We start from the raw sequence: 12102 nt of genomic DNA, 5'->3' as shown, positions 1-12102 counted from the left end.
TAAGTGGACATATTTCCTGTTTTTTCTCTTTAAAGACATCGTGAACCTGCTGTAAGGTTATTTAAAAAGAATCTTTGTGTGGGTAAAAATCTAAGACGATGATTGATTGGTTTCAAGCTCTTTATGGCAACCATTTCCACATACAATAAAAAGATGACAACAAATAAAAGAAAACTGCTGTCAGAATGCAAACTGAGCAGTTACTAAGAGGGTTTTCTTTTAATAAGAACTGTAAAAAGACAAATTTCCTCATTTCCACGCGGATGGAAAAACCCCTAAACTCTGTCAATGCAACATGTTGTAACACTGTAGATGTTTATGTTTTTCTGGTTCATATCATTTTGTTTTTAATGTGCGATAAGATATCACATCACGTTGCGTTTATTTTAATTAATCAATGTCACCACATATCCTGTCAAGTCAAGTTCTTATCTGTTTCATTATTCCCTACTCTCCTACATGTCTACAAATGGACTGCGACCCAAATAATAAAACAAACACACTCGCACAGGCTGACAGTGAAGTTTAGAAGACTTACATCTCTGTATAAGGGGCAGGCATTTTGGCTCTTTGAGGGCAGGATAGGCTGGGGTTCCTTTAAACTCACAAACAACATTTCAGCCAATCGCAGCACAGTGCCAGCATATCACTGTGTTCCCATTAAATCTGGATCACACAACAGAGTGGATGTAGATCCTTCCCCTGGCTGAGTCACATCCTGAAATAAGTGCTCTTGTGCTACAATATAAATTCTGCTGAACTGAGAAAAAAAAACAAGTGTTTGAGGTTGTCTCAGAATTTGATTTGGCTTCAAAATGTAAACAATAATTAAATGATGGGATGCTGACATCTATCAAAGGCCTATCTAACCTCCCTTTCACTGGTGCCACATTTGAAGATTTAGGCTTCAAATGCTGTACAAAACTTTAAGCACAAGTTCAACTGCAGTCTTAATGAGTGGTCCTAATGGCATCTCCATAGCTAAGGCAGACTTACACCATAAATATAATAAATACACCATGACAAACTATAAATACAATAAATACAGGGTGTGATGATTGGATATTCACGGAGCCTAGAATAACAAAAAAAAAAACTTATATGTTTTTTGCAAAGATGCCAACATGCTCAAAGCTATGATCCATTTTCAATACTTTTCATGTAAATATACATACAAATACATGCATGCTCACACCATCACTTACCAAAAAGATGCTTCCTTTTAGAATTGATACACTATCAGTAACACATCAACAGAGTGTTTTAACATGATAGTACCCCGTTACTCATCCATGTGTTAGTTTAAATACTTAGATTAGGATCTCTCTGTTGATTAAACAGACTTCCCATTAACTTTCATCAGGATATATATATATTTCAGCTTTTCTTCTGAAGAAGATAAGGCTTCTACTCAACTGCAAAATATTTTCTTTGAAGTACAACGGTGGCCAGCACATCTGGCCTTGTCCTCGTCTGTCTCAGGCCGTCCATGAGATTCTCACCATGCAGACAGGCTGAGGAAATATTGTGTACACAGTGTCCTCTCACCCTTCAGCGCTTCTCTCCCGCATTTGATCCACGCCATACCTCTGTGAGCCTGCACAGACTGAATACCCCTGTGGATTTCTTGGCTTCAACGTTAAATGGTTTGGTGATACTATTTGGAATGGGGGGGAATCAAATTAGGTGCTGAATATACATGAGTTCCCTTCACAGCTGCACTTGTATCAGCTTTCCCTTTGAGAAAAAAGTCAATGTGGCTTTCCTCAGTAAATGCCTTTAATGCAACTTTAAAGATTGGGTATATTTATGGACTTATTTACATATAAACAAGCCTAATTTCATGCAGCTGCTCCACCGATTCCAAGTCTGTAGCAATCAGTCAGAGTTTTCAATAGCATTGCCTCAAGCTATAACACAAATACCGGGTAAGATCCCTGGAGGGAACATTAAAGGCCTACATTCATTACAAATGAGAAGCGGTCCTCGCCCTGTTTCTGTTTGCGTTACTATTTCTGGTCGGAACACTTACAGTAGTGTGAAGTAGCCTGCATGTGTATGTGTAGGTGTTTGTTCCAGGAACAGTATGTGTGCTTAAGCAGTAGCTTTAATAATGATATATTCTTTTACACACTGAAAAAACTATTTTGCCTTTAAGGTGATTTAAAGTCTTGGGTAAACTGCACATCTCACCCACAGCAGATATATTACACATTATTCTATCATCTTTGTTTTGATATACAGCGTTTTGTATGATCTGAGTCATTCATGTGGTCTTGTTAAAGGAGAATAATATAGGTCGTTGGGCTTGTAGAGATCGGTGAAGCAGGTTGCGATGGAACCTCCTCAGGCTAATGGTAGGAACTTAGGAGAAAGCACCCGTGTCTTAGCTTCAAAGTAATTTTACCAAGAAATGAGTGATGATTTATCTGATATTTTCTTTCAAAAAACAGCAAATGTCTGTATTTAGTAGTTTAAAAGAATCTAAAAAATGAATAATAGCTGAATAACAGATGTAAGAGACCCCTCAGAACATAAAGTAACTGAGGCAACATAAAAGGTTTAGAATTCTTTCGAGTTCTTTTGAAAGACTTACGACATATTTCTTTGGAAACTGTTTTCCATTTTGTTGCAAGGCGGTTTGTTTGATGCTCGTTTGTGTTAAAGCTGCAAATGTGCTTTTCTGTCATAATGACCGGGAATGACTTGTTTCAAATTATCCGTGGGAACTTTGTCATTGCTCCATCGTCGTGTCGCAGGTGACAAAGGATTAGCTTTAATACTCAGCGGAGAAGCCTGCTGGAGTCTGTGGGAACGATTCAGTGTTTGGATGACACTGACAGTGAGAGTTAGCAGGGTGTCCATCATCCAGTTAAATCCAGATCATGCTGACAAGGTCATACGCGCGCGAGTATGCACGTATGCAAACGTGTGACCAACTGGATTCATCAGCATACACACAGGCAAGCAAAACACAAGCAAACACATAAACACACACCAGAGGATGGCTCAATGAGGCCTAAGCTCCCTCCAGTGTTGTCCCAGTTGTTGGTGACTCGGGTCACACAGCTGCAAGCTCAGCTAGCTCAGCCTCAGCTGGAAAGCGACGAAGATGGAAAAATGAAGAAATCACAAGAAAGAATATACATAAAATGAAAGGTCGTAACATGAATATGAGGAATAGTTTGAAGAAGATGAAAAGAATAATGATACTATAAAACATGCATGTGAAAGTGAGCTAAAAAGAAAAAGATGTTCATCTTTTCCTTATTGTTAAAAAGCTGCAGACTGCTCATTATTCTAGTCCATAAAGTATAAACAAATTTCCCACGTGTGGGACTAATAAAGGTTATCTTATCTTATCTTATAAAAAGAATAAAATATTTTTTGTAATTTTGCCTCTTTACACCATCACAGTAAATTTCAAACCAGTCAAAATGTGACTGAAGTGCATTTTCAGCTTTAACTCAAAGGGTAGAGCAAAAACATTCACGAATTACAGACAGTTTCATGGCCAGGTGAGGCCCCTTCCCTTGATATTTCATGACCACTAGTTACACTCAAGTACAGGAAAGCCAGAAGAACCTTTCCAGAAAACCTCTGAGAGTCTTCACAGGTCTGCAAAGAGGATGGACACATGAACCCAAAATGAACTTGTATCAGTTCAATGGGAATATAAAACAATGGAGAAGGAGAGAAACAAGCTCATGATGTGAAACATCAATGCATCATCTGTGTGGCATAGGCATGTATGGCTGGCAGTGGAACTGGATCACTAAGGCAGCAGGATGAATTCTGAAATGTATGGGCGTATTCTCTCTGCTCACATTCACTCAGTTGCTCTATAACTGATCAGACAGTGCACGACTCAAATCATACTGCAAAACCAGCCCGAGAGTTTCTCAAGGCAAAGAAATGTGATATTCTTCAGTGGCCAGGTCAGTCACCTGATCTCTGCCCATTAGATCATGCTTTTCAGTTATTAAAGTTAAAAGTGAAAACAGAAAGACAGACAAACAAGGAGTGGATGAAAGTGGTTTCTATTGAAGACCTGACAGAGCCCAATAATAACTACAATAATTTTGTTCTAAGTATTAAACACAGTACTTAAATTTAGCATGATTCTATTTTGGTCAACTAATTTTGAACATCTGGGAATTGGGGACTATTGATAGAAATTATTAGGAGTAATAAAGTGTTAATAAACTACTTTTTCACAAAACCTATGAATTAAATCTGAAAGTCTGCACTTCAGTCAGATCTTAGCTTTGATTTAAAATTCACTATGCTAGTGTACAGAGATATAATTAAAAAAAGTGACATTAGCCAAACATTTATAGCTCTAACTGTATTTACTTATACTGTATGCTTGCCAGTGACAGCCATGATTATGATGAACATCCTGTGCTAAAATCACATTTCTAATTGCTTACTAATGTTCTAGTTGCTGATAGGGTTGACAGTAAATCCAACCAACTCCTGACAAGTTAAACCTGATACTATCATTTAGTATCAACGGATGAATGTGTGTAACAGTCAACTTTGCTGCAGATCCACCAGACTGCAGTGGATTTCAGTGAAGCCTGTGCCCATAGTACGATGTCAGCATTCCATAGTTAGACAGATTAATGGCAGTGAACTCTGCAACCCTTTGTTCTGGGATGTGATCCAGCCATGCGAAGTGTCATCCACTAGATCCAGTCTTTAAATATATACATACTTTCACGTAAACACAGAATGTTTTTTTTATCTGTCTTGGATACATATTTTTTATTTTAAATGTTTCCATTATCAACTGAACAGAATATAGTATTGGGTAGACCCATAGTTCCTTTCCAGTTTGCACCCCTGTAGCGTTTTGAGAGATCACTAAACTGCATCCATACTAGTCAGAGAGTTTGCCATCTTTCAGAGTGAACAATATGGTGTGTCTGCATGTGTGTGCGCGTGTTCTCCTCTGCCAATGTCAGTGTAAACGCAGTAAAACACAGATGGGAATCCTAAGGGCTACTGACTCGAACATACTGTTTGTGGGGGGAAGATTTGGGGCTGGGATATGAATGTTGCCTGACAGGGTTTCACCTGTGATATTCCCTTAACACAGTCCTCTGGGCCTCCGCTCTACTTCAGTATTTTCACAGTAAATTTAGCCGGAACATGTTGCTCGTTAGAATACAAGGTAAATCTTTACATTATGGCCTGAAGCTGTCTGACTTCTGCTGAGTTGCATTCTGGTGCCAGATGCTGCAAAGTCCCCACGCTTGTTAACTGCAATATACTGCACATCACCATTTCTACAATAGTGCCTGTTCTTCTATTAGTTACGGTGAAAGCTACTGTAAATGAACTGAATATAATTATGTATTGGCTAAAATGAAATATAATAACAATTTCTGGTAAGCAAACCATTCAAACGGACCTTTATGTTGCCGTGGGAAACTGCATTAAGCCAGTAGTCCTTGTCTTGTCTTTTTAATGATAATGAACACAGGTTAGCACCCAGACAGCTGTTATAAAGCAAAGGAGGTTCTCTATCAAGGGACTAATCAGATAGGTACAGTTCCCTACAGATGGCGAGGACTACACATGTTCACGAACGCACACACACACCTGTTTGTTGTAGCTTCTGATTTAGTGAGATTGGGCTTTTAAAAAACAAGCGAAGAAATGTTTCTTCTTTATACTATGAAGATCACAATTAAAGCCTTTAATGTAGATAAGTAATCCCCTCAAAGTTGGTATTTATTTTTTTGCCTGTAATTTAGTAAACCTGCTTAATACAGCAGCTGGTGGCTGATATTTATATCCCAGGTGTGTAATTTCTTCCTTTTTTCCTCTTTCTGTTTCACTGAAAATCAATCTAGGATTTACATCATCACTGCTCTTCTGAAATTATACGACAGCAAAAGTCATATTTACATTTTTTCCCCAAAGCTCATTCTTATTCTGTTCATTTCTTTTAAGAGTCGGGGAAACACAGTTATTCAAATTTCTTAAAGTTACTTAACACCACATGTTGTAACATGATCGACTGTCTGGTCGGTAGGAAGATTACTTTCTCGAGACATGTAATTACAGGGCACCTTTGGTGTGGCGGAAAAACAAAAGCAAGGGGCTCAAAAACTGGTTGGCACACTGTCATCTTCTTGCTTACTGCAGGCAAATTGAGAAATATGTCAGGGGGTTACATAAAAAGTAAACACTACATTAAGTGGGATATGTAATCCATACCTTACAGGACAAAAATGCCCTGAGCTGCACAAATGTGACCTTGTAAAACTGTAGGAAAGCAGGTTTCCTTGCGTGACCTTGCAGAATACACAGTGATTAAATATTACAGATTTAACATGAACTGCTCCTGAACTGCTCTGTACAGCAAAGTAAGCAGATCTGGAGGAAAGCTGTCCAAGAAAAACAACCCTGAATGCTGATAGAGATCTGTGATTGTTTGACACTGTGAACTGAGTTAACCCGAAATTCCTCTGCTACAAGGAAATATAGATGGCAATTTGTTAATTTCCAAGCAGTGTGGTAAAATTAACCGACCAAATTATCAGTGCTGACTAAAAGCTTATTGCCTTTATATTTTATTTCCTTAAAATATGCCACAGACTCCCATTTCTGGATGAAGATGGATGAAGCTTTCTGTCTGATAGCCCTACATATGCACTGGAGATTTGCTTGAAGAACTGGTTTCACATACTGTCCTGTTGTGTAAAACCACACTCGTCTGTGTATCACAGTCTACAGACTATCAAATGTCTTGTCAACAGACTGGATTAAATGGAGACAGACATGCGAGACACTTACATGGAGCTGTCAAATTAAAAAGAAACTAGTTATGCAAAGCGTGGGTTCATTTTGGTGTTACACCTTTAACAACAGCAGTAGCTCTTCAAACATTTACACCCTTTGATTACAATGAAAGCATACTGCAGTTGACAAACCCAGCAATTAAAAGTACTTTGGGATTTTTTAACTCAAGTACATGATAAGGCATGTTGCATAAGAGGCAGCTGAGCTAAGTTATATGCAAATTACAAGGAGTTGTGTAATGAGGTGTCCAAAAAACTTGTTTTGTGGTGTAAAGGTTCATTACATTAACAAGTTTGTTTCACATCATAGGAGAATGGCCCGATTATATTTTTATTGCACTTATTATGGCCGATTACATGAGGTAAGGAGACAGGCATGATGATTGTTCCCTTTAGGTGCAGTCAGAGAAATACCTTTTGCTTTGTTTGCCTCAAAGAGGCACTCCAGTGATTTAGAGATGAAACCGCTGGCGCCATTTCAGCAAACTGGCATTTTCATTGTAACTCTGAGGCCATTGTATTCAGCCAGATTGGAGACGCATCATACAAGTGTCAGCCTGAGCATGGCACTCACAGCTATGGCTGCATATCCAGAGGTTTCGCCAGACCTCAATTGTCTCTTTGTGCTCTGAGAAAACAGCTGCTGAGAGCAAACAACAGCAGAACAGTGAGCTAACACTAAGAGGGCTTTCGACTCTTGAACAGCCTCTTCATTTGGAAGCCAGAATGGGACAGTCTAAGACGCGTCCTGCTGAAGTTGCCCCTCTTGGGGCACGGCCACCCTCCCCTAGGTCGGTGTGCGCCCTCCGGCTGGCCGAACAATCCCAGAGATTCTGCTGTCACTACCAGCACTTCAACTTTCCTGAGAGACCTATGAGCTACTCACCCCCTTACTCACCGAGTCTGTTCAAGAGGCCAGATCGGCGGTAAGTGGGGGCGGCCGAGGACAGTAGGAGAATTTGTCTTGCTTGTGGTGTGGGGACATTTGCCAGGCTCGACAGTAACATGTGTCGGTGACAGATGCGCACGCCAAAGGCGGTTAAAGAGAAGACGAGCTCTGGAGGCTGGCAGCTTGTCAACATCTAAATGATATAGAGTTGTCATTGCAGTATTTTCAGCAGTTACAATCCTTAAATGAAACGATTGCCGTTACAGTTTTCATAATGTTCAATCTGCTCATGTGGTGAGAAACAGCACTAGAAGAAAATGCTGCAGCTTCAGGCTCATTATCAGATGTACTTATGGGGATTACTAGAGTAACACGTTCGTTTGGGGTGTTATTTTGGACTGTTGCTCGTGGTGACTTTGAAAAATGGATTTTTGTGCCCGCGGCACTGAAAGTGGGAAAAGTGATATCACTACCAGTCCTTGGATAGCAGTGTCAATCCTGTCATCACTCTCTGCCTGCACAATATATCACATAAAGAAATGTTACATTCAATACCAGGGCATGAATTTATTGAAACATCTCATGAGAGAGACCATGGCCATGTGCCCTATTGTTATTCATGGCTCAAGAGTCTGAGGTGATGAGATAATAACGACTGCCTCTGGGTGTCCTAGTGTATGAATGAGTTCAGTGTGAATTCAGTATTCATTGTTTGTAGCTGTTCTTGTTGCCCACACTGCCAGCTTCCTCTGAGATAGCCTCTGGCTGCAACCTTTGGCATGCACGAGTATTGTCGGGCCACACTCTTATCCATGCTATGCATTCCTAATTGGCCCAAAAAGAATTTTTCTTCTGTATATATTTTCTCTGCAGTATTATGAATAGCTTCAATTTGACGGGGAAAAAGTACAACTCCTAAAATGCTGTTCATAACAAAAAGCTGGAAGGCTGGTATTATGTGACGGCCTTATTCTTTTGAAGCCATCAGTACAGATGAATCATGGTATTATATAATGGAGTTGGCTCTTGCGCAGGAGACATCTGATGGAAACTGTGGGCCATCGCCTAGCTCCAAAATGACTCACTGAATTGGGCACACGCCGAAATTGTTAGGCATTAGGTGTTCCACGGAAACACGAGGGTATTTATTTTTTGAAAAGGCAGGAAAAATCTGTATTCCTCTTGAAAGGAGGAATTTAATCAATATTTTCCATCACTTAAATTTGTATCAGAGCGATTCTAAAGCTTCTGTAGTAGGAAAAGCAGGAGACTCAGTTTACACTGTGATCATCTTACCTAATGCGGTTCATTGGTTATACTGTGCTGGAAGGCTCCCCACTGTGTAGGTCCTATCTGTGCATCTCAGCTGAAGACATTCGCTGTGACTCCTTCCTCCAAAATGGGACTATCACTGCTGGGCAGGGTAATTCACCTGTCTCTCATTGCTCGAAGCGGGCTGGATATTAAACCTGGCAGCTGAACTGTCGCAGCACGAAATCTGAGACGACAGGCACGATGGGCCCTAATACCCAGTCACTGTGCTTTCTGCTAAGCCTTGTTAGTCCAACCAGAAGTCCAACCACTTTAATTGTTTTGTTATGTAACACAACTCCTTCTTCTCCTCTTTCAAAAAAACAGAAGGAAAAAAAAGGAATTTGGTTTTTAAAGTTATAAAAAGTTAGAGGTCTGGGATTATTTAATATTTTAAATGCAGGTCCACGGTCTTTAGGCATGTGTGATCATGCAAAAAATATCTTTGGACTCATAATTGAATTATTTTATTCAGATAACATCCTAATTTTTTTTTCTGTCCTTATTTAAATAGACCTAATATCCTTTTGAAAGATATGACTGAAAGGATGTGGATTATGAATGAGCAAAATTTAATAGAGTTGATCCCCTCAGCAGGGAATCTGCATAAAAGTTATCCATGGTTGAATATTCCACAAGTTGATGTGCCTGTAGAAGAATTGTTATGCAGAGACTCTTTAATAAAATTGTAATTGGCTTATTATCAGTATTGAATCAGATAATTGCAACAACAAAATGGAACATAATGTGACAGCTGAGAAGTGCCGGGAAATTACATTAAAGCTATTAAAACCTGCAGCGAAAACAAGGTCTATTACGCAATAATAGCAGTGGGTAATGCGATGGAAAAAATGGGATGACAGCAGGTGTTCTCTCTCTGTATCCTTTGTAGTTATCCTATGTGACAAATGACTTATTATTTTATGCTTTGTGTGGATGCATTTGAGCTTCATGTGGTAACATGCCCGTTCGAAAAGGTCTCGCTTAGAGAGCGTTGCAAATTGATGTACTCCAGTAAGAGGTTGTTGATGCTTGATGTAACTACGCAGGGGTGGTCAATTAACTTTCCCAAGGGGGCCACATGAGAAACTGGGACTGTTGTGGAGGGTAGTACTAATAAGCTGAACTCAATTTTGCTCAATATTAATTTTATCACTTTAAAAGCTTGTTGGTACAGCCCTCCACAACAATCCCAGTTTCCCAGTGAGCCCCTTGGGAAAATTAATTGCCCACCTCTGCTATAGAGGTACAGATCACCCATTAAATATCCTGCAGTATGTTGTTTATTGGCTGAGACAATGGACTGTAGTGTGATAAAAACTAAAAGGAACAAGAAATGATGTGGTAGGCATATACCATATGAACAAGTAGGAGCTAAGTCCTTAACTATAAATATAGAATGCCATTTGAGAATTTCCAGAACTGGAAAAACAACCTGGAAATGTACGGTGTACGGAAAATTCCCAAGGAAACACCAGGTTCCCTCTAATTAATTTTGTTGCCCAAGTGCACTGTAGTCTACATTTTCACCACTAGAGTCCGGTAGAGTTCAGACATAGACTGATTGGAAATTTACCTGTGGATAGGACGGAAAAGTACCTATACATGTGCATATGGTACGTGTGGATGGTGCAGGACATTCCGTTAGAGCATATACTGTGAAAAACTCCAGAGTATCATCAACCAGTCAGGTGAACAAAATGTGAGGGTTTTTTTCTTTTACATGTCAGTAACACTGTCAGTACTGACATGTAAAGTAACTCGATAAAAAAAGAAATAAAAAAAAAACAATCTTCCTAAGAAGTCACATTAAAAATCACTTGTTAAATAAGCCCGTTTAATAAATTAGCCATATGACAGTATAAGGAAAAACTTTTTGGCTTTATTTACATCAATCGAGGGTTTTAATTTGCTGCAAGAACGAGTAACAGTGCAGGCTAACGTGTTCAGATAGTTTGTTTTCTACTACTTGTTGCAGCTTTGCGGATTTCGGTCTGTGGGTTCGCAGAGACTCACGAGAAGTTCAGCAGCGGGGCAGAGCTGACGCTGCCTTCAAATGCTGACGTTTAAGCTCGGCATTTGGAGTAGTAACTGTTTACTAAAAGGGTAATGAAACCTAATTGTTTATCGTGACTGCTTTGCTTTAACTGGTGCACGGCTAAACTATCAAAAAGGTTTACTGATGAGAAGTGATTCAAGACCCACATCAAGCTTATATTTCTTTCATTTTAAAGGGTTATGATTGCTTATATAAGTGATAAGTATTATATACCATATATATATATATATATATATATATATATATATATATATATATATATATATATATATATATATATATATATATATATATATATGCAATAATTATCATATAGCCATGTTAATGATCTGATAAAACAGATAAAAGGAAGGATGCAAAATGAATGCATCACTTTAGTATTTGGGATTTTTATTAGTTCTGAACGTCATTGCATCATGCTTATCCTGATTATACTGAACCTGCAGAGGAAAAAAAACATAAAAAGTAGTTAAATGAAGACCAAACACATAATCAATACTACAGCCATTCTTATGATCAAGGTATTGAATGATCACTACGTGACCTATGGTTTAACTATTATGTCAAAAAAACAACAAAAATGCTGAGGTCGTGGCTGTTTATCAATCTCACACTGTTCTTGTTTTTTGCTCATGACACTGGAAGGCACCAAAAAGAAAAAAACTGCCCCCCTCCCTTCACCCCTCCTTCTCAGCTTATTTGACTAATTCATGCACGCGTCATGTGACGTCAGAACGGCAGTCGTTCAAATACTGGCCGGTGGCAGAAATAGCATCAGACAGTCGCTTGTAAAAATCCGCGAAGCTGACAAACCCGACACAGCACTGCGCTTAGCCCGAAGCGAGTTAGTGCATCGTTGCTAAAGACGAAACAAACCCGGATCCCTATTTAGCTGATCAACCAGCCGCAAACGTGGCGAGAAATATTATCCAAACGAGTCTGGTACTCAACATGAGCACGGAGATGTTCGCTAAAACACCAATGGAGGTTGCCGTCTACCAGTTGCATAACTTCTCCATCTCTTTCTT

General features: G+C 39.3%; 1 protein-coding gene across 1 annotated transcript in view; it reads left to right on the top strand.

Annotated features, from left to right (window-relative positions):
- The window catches only part of tsc22d3 (TSC22 domain family, member 3), a 32549-nt gene that overhangs the window by 17595 nt on the left and 2852 nt on the right, over window positions 1-12102 (top strand). The gene's annotated exons all lie outside the window — the stretch shown is intronic.

This window comes from Rhamphochromis longiceps, linkage group LG2, assembly GCF_057381845.1.
Source record: "Rhamphochromis longiceps isolate RC_006_pf linkage group LG2, R_longiceps_female_GT1.1, whole genome shotgun sequence".
Lineage (NCBI taxonomy): Eukaryota > Metazoa > Chordata > Actinopteri > Cichliformes > Cichlidae > Rhamphochromis > Rhamphochromis longiceps.
Note: the sequence above shows the minus strand (reverse complement) of the source record. Positions and strands in the feature narration are given on the sequence as shown.